This window comes from Jaculus jaculus, chromosome 9 (genome assembly GCF_020740685.1).
Source record: "Jaculus jaculus isolate mJacJac1 chromosome 9, mJacJac1.mat.Y.cur, whole genome shotgun sequence".
In the NCBI taxonomy this organism is placed as follows: domain Eukaryota; kingdom Metazoa; phylum Chordata; class Mammalia; order Rodentia; family Dipodidae; genus Jaculus; species Jaculus jaculus.
This window is the reverse complement of record NC_059110.1, coordinates 48,344,444-48,349,849: the sequence shown is the minus strand read 5'-3', so window position 1 is coordinate 48,349,849 and position 5,406 is coordinate 48,344,444. Positions and strand designations below refer to the sequence as shown.

The 5,406-nt window shown below is 44.2% G+C and overlaps 1 pseudogene; it reads right to left on the bottom strand.

The window, feature by feature from the left end:
- Positions 1-2,940: 2,940 nt before the first annotated feature.
- On the bottom strand, positions 2,941-4,770 carry LOC101616479 (annotated as a pseudogene).
- Between the last annotated feature and the right edge of the window lie 636 nt (positions 4,771-5,406).

Genomic DNA, 5,406 nt, shown 5'->3' with positions numbered 1-5,406 from the left:
TTAACCTAAAATGTCTTATTTGATTAAGATCCACACATGATGTCACAAAAACCAATGTATTATGTTTTTAAATAGAAAGGACCAATTTTCAAAAGGAAGATATTGTAGAAAGATGATAAGGAAAGCAAATTATATTAGATAGTTTCATGGTTGAATCTTTAAGGTCAACAGCTGACTAACAGATAATTTTATATTTAAATTATATTCACACATTACCTTTGACTCATTATAAATAACATGTATACTTTTTTCTTTTGCAGTTTGGCATTTTATAAATCTTTAAAAATAATCTTGATAGGACGGAACTGGGATATAAAGAAAGAGCATTAGTTGAGACATTTTGGTTGCCTCTGTCTGGTGTTGGGAGCTATGAACCAAACCTCAGCCATGTTGACAGAAACTGCCATATAGCAAGTTAAGTTTCTATTTCCTCATCTAATGATCTATTACCAGAAATGAAGGAGCCGTTACACCTGGGTGATAGCCTCTCCTGGTGCTGCCGGTAATTGATGAAGAAACAAAGAAATTGCATTTAGCCAGTAACCCTGTGATCTCTGGCCTGATGATGACTCCTTCCCCCTACAACCCTATAAAAACCTATGTCTAAAAATAAACTTTGAGACCTTGACAAATACTGAACTTGGTCTCCTTCTTGTGTCTGTTTGCCTCCCCCATTCAGGTTAGCTTCTCCCTGAGTCCTTGTTCAACTCCCCACTGGCCGGGGCAAGTGGCACCCAATGTGGGGCCCGGGGTACAAAGAAAAAACCTGAATGTTGCTCGAGTGGACGGCTGTCCCTGCTATTGGATCACCACCCCACCAAGGGGGGGGTGAGTGAAGATCCGCATAGCGGTCACTGCAGGCAGTCTGCGCCTGTAATACAGACCCGCACCGTGATCGATGCAGAAAAAGCCCGCCTGCGAAACTGATCCGTTTGAGGTAAGGGACGAAGTTTAGGCAATTAAAGTAAAGACTATTCAGTCAAATTTCAAGACACAAGAATGGCGGGGTTTCTTTTTCCACTTCTTTTCCTCCTTTTACTTTAGGTTGGCGCCATCACGTGGAATTGCAACATAGCGACAGGGCAACTGAAGCTTTTTGGCCAGGGCTACCCTCTGGCATTGGCTGAAGGCCCCTAGCTCCCTGTGCAAGTCCCAACAGCCCTTTCCAGCATTGGCAAAGACCTCCTCTCTAGCCTCTCTTCTTATCAACAAAACTGGGTACACAAAAGCCAGTAAATGCTCTTAGAGCAGCTGACAGCTCTTAGAATTGCGGTCAGGCTTACGCCAAGCTCACTGGGCAATACCCTATGCCGGTTCTCTGACTGGGAACGTTGCCTTTTGGTCTTGCCATTTCTCCTCTTTCCTTTTCTATCATGGGACAGACACTAAGTAAACAGGAACTTTTTATCCAGGGACTTAAAGACTCCCTCAAGACTCGTGGAGCAAAAGTTAAGAAAAAAGATCTTGTTCGTTTTTTCCTCTTCTTAGAAGATATATGTCCATGGTTTCCCCAGGAATGTACCATTGTTTAAAAATATGGCGGAGAGTGGGAGATTGTTTAAAAGATTATTATAGGACTTTTGGCCCTGAAAAAGTCCTAGTTCAAATCTTCTCATATTGGAATTTAATAAATGATGTACTTCAAGTTCACTGGTGTCAACCAGATGTTTCAAACGTTGTTAGGGATGGAGAATTATTTCTTAAAAATAACCTTAAATTTAGCCAAACCCCTCCCATTCATGAACTAACTTCCAGCCCTCAGGATCCCCAAGCGGCTACTGCTGCTGCTGCAGAAGTTCCCTCCCCTGAGCCGCCCTGCCCTCCAGGCAGGCTCCACAGTGGCGGCTCCCAGGCAAAGGCACTAGGCAAGACAAATGATCCTCCTTCACAGTGCCCCTTTGTCATTATTCCTATGCCTGGGGATGACCCACCTGCCCTTAAATCCATTTATCCTATTCTCTCCAAATCTGTAGTTATCCCTCCCCCTAATACCCTTCTTTCCCTAGATGAGGAATCAGAGATAGAGGGTGAGGCTGCCAGATATCACAACCATGACTGGTCACCTCCCACAGCCCCCATAGCAGACCCTCCACTTTATCTTCACATGCCTAAGTCACGTCACTTCTGTGCCCCTGTAACTCTTGATTGTGATTTAGAAGCAGTGACTTGACAGGCAACCCGCCAACTTTCCCAGGAAGCACAATCACTAAAAACTCTCCTTGCAGTTAAAAAAGAAAAGGCCACTTTACTTAAACAACTCCATGTCGTAGACCTAGAAATCTGCTCTCCCTCTCCTGCACCTGTACACACATCAAAGCTAAAATCAAACAACGTAAGACTGTTCATGCGTTTCCAATAACACACACCCAAGTGAAAGCAGGAGCAAATTCTTTAACCTGTTCACCACCTGAGTCGAGCAGGGCAAAAGCAGATTCAGGGAAGGAAGGATCTGAAGGAGATAAGCATTCTAAACAATCCACTGATTCAGATGATGATAGCAAACCAGACAGGAACAAAAGTGTTTTTATTAAGCCCCAGCAGTATCACCATTTAAAATTTAAATATATCAAGGAATTAAAAAGTGCTGTTTCCTCTTATGGACCTACTGCTCCCTTTACCATGACCCTACTAGAGGCCCTTAGTGATAATTGGCTTTCAGTAAATGATTGGAAAATGCTGGCAAAGGCTGTCCTGACATGAGGGGACTTTCTCCTGTGGCCAAGGCCAAAGCAGCTCATTCTTTACATCACCTTAATGCTCAAACCTTGCGTCTCCTTTTTAAAATAACTAGGGAACAAGCTTGTCAGATAGTCAAACAATGCACAAACTGTGTCACCCTCCTACCCATTCCCCACTTAGTCATAAATCCTAGAGGTTTAATTCCCAATGAGATCTGGCAAATGGATGTAACACATGTTCCCTCATTTGGTCATCTTTTTTTTTCCCAGTTACAATACAAAGCTTTATTTAAATAAGGGAAAAGGCTATTGTATAAATATTTCTCTTCTGGTATAGCCTGCAAAACCATGGCTTTAGATTTTCTATGTGATCTATAAATTCTTTGGTTTAGAGATGATACCATCTGGATACCTTTGCTTAAACCGTGCCACCACATCTGGGTCTAGTAAGTGGATCCCATCCAGTTGATTTCCAAGAGTTATGCAGTTGGGTTGTATGTTGTGTGATCACCCAAATAACTCAATCTTGTGGGTGCCAGGGTATAGTCTCTCAATCATGCCATAGATTTCATCTGGTTTATGACTGGTGGACCGAACCTCAGCTACAATCACATCACAATCCAGACCCTGGTTGAAGCCTTGGGGATTTCCTTTGACACCAACCAAGCAGTGTTCCTTCCCATGGTTCAACCAGTGACCTGTACCGCCTGTTCTAATGATGCGCTGCAGTTGATTTGTCTTTACCCAGATAATTTCGTCAACACGCTCATAATCCCAGAGGTTCAGACACTCTCTGCCCAATTCCATGGCCCTGCCTGTGACCCAGAGGAAGAGAAAGCCCTCATCCTGTGGTACTGGTATGTTGAGCCTGTGCATTTCATCATCTGTCAGGGTCCCATAGGGCAGCTCCATGTGAATGTCCCAAGGTGGGTCAGCCATCACAACTGCAAACTTGCCCAAGATACTGACATCTAGGTAGCAGATATCACAGCAGATCCATTGAGGTAGGAAGAGTCGGTCTGCACTGGAATCACCTCCAACACTCTGTGTAAGAGCAGGCTCCTGGCTTGGTGTATGGTCCTTGCTGCCAGGACCCTCAGAATCCATGCAAGCATCAATTTCATAGTGAACATATTTGCAGGTGTCCATGTGGAAACATGTGTTAAGGAAAGAGCAGTCCCCTAAGGATTCATCAGTATGCTTGTTGATAATTCGTCTGAAGTGCAGCTTGTGACAAGGTCAATCATCATCACTGGCTTTCATGCACTCCTCCTTGGTCGCATAGTCACAAAATTCTTGCACCTGGGCCCGACCTCATGAACGAAACTTTTCAACAATGGACTGTTCCTTGGCCGTTGTAGTATTTAACAGTTCTAGTATCTCCTGACTGAACCTTTTGCTCTGTTGTTCTTTAGTAGACTGCTGGTTTAAAAGGCTTTCTATCTCCAGATCAACATCTGAGGATGTATGTTTCCTTGACTTCTTTGCTGATTCCTTAGCCAGTTCTGATATTGAAGGGGCCAGACCAGAGACTAAAGAGCTAGCAAATGTAGCTACTGTAGTTGAGTCCTGTTCTGCATGACGTTTTTGTCCTGTGATAGTCCCTGCTACTTCTTCAGGGCCTTTCTTTTCTGCCACAGCACCCATCATGGCAGACAGCTTGGAATGGTCAGCATAGGTCACAAGAGTAGGATGTGCATTATCTTGTAGGAGACTTCACTTTACCTCAATCAACTTCTGAGCTGTAAACTTCTGTAGGAGGCTTTCTACTCCATCTTGAGATGGCAATACAGATGGATACAGCATCAGTGGGCAATGTTAAGGACAGATCAGAGAGGTGGTGTAGCAACTTCTTCTCTAACTCAGGGTCTGTAGCTGATTCCCGAACTGCTGAAGCTGTGCTGGGCTTGGGGCCACCAGAGGTGGGTGCAGTGGGCACTGGACTATCACTATGGAAGGTTGGGGACAATGCTGCCTCTGGATTCCGCAGATCCAGGTGCCCGGAGTCCTGCTTCCACCTGCGCTGCAGCTGCTTGCGGAGTGAGTCCAGCTGTTTCTTGTGCGCCTGAATAGAGCTCCACGTGTCCAACATCCTGCTCCCAGGCCCACGTGCATGACTTGGGGGCACCAGCCAGCACCTCCCGACCTCGCTCAAGACACATTGAACTCGCATGCTGACGCCCTCATTTGGTAATCTTAAGTACCTCCATGTTACTGTGGATACCTTTAGTGGATTCATCTTTGCCAGCCTCCATGCTAGAGAAGCTTCAAAAAAAATGTCACTGCTCATGTACTCAATTGCCTTGGTGTTATGAGAAAGCCCCAAATTACTAAAACTGATAATGGTCCTGGATATACTAGAAATAAATTCCAAAATTTCTGTCATCAATTACAAATTTAACATATTACAGGCATACCATACAATCCCCAGGGTCAAGGAATTGTTGAGAAAGCCCATCAAACTATTAAACATACCCTCCAAAAGTTAAAAGTGGGGTATTTATATCCCATCAAAGGCTCCCCAAAAAACATTCTTCATCATGCTTTGTTTGTCTTAAACTTTTTAACCCTTGATGCTCAGGAAAAGTTAGCTGCTGATCACTTTTGGCCCACAAACACAAAAAATACCTTTGCCAAAGCCATGTGGAAAGATCCTTTAACCTTAAAATGGAATTGCCCAGACCCAGTACTCATTTGGGCCCAAGGATCAGTATGCTTATTTGACACC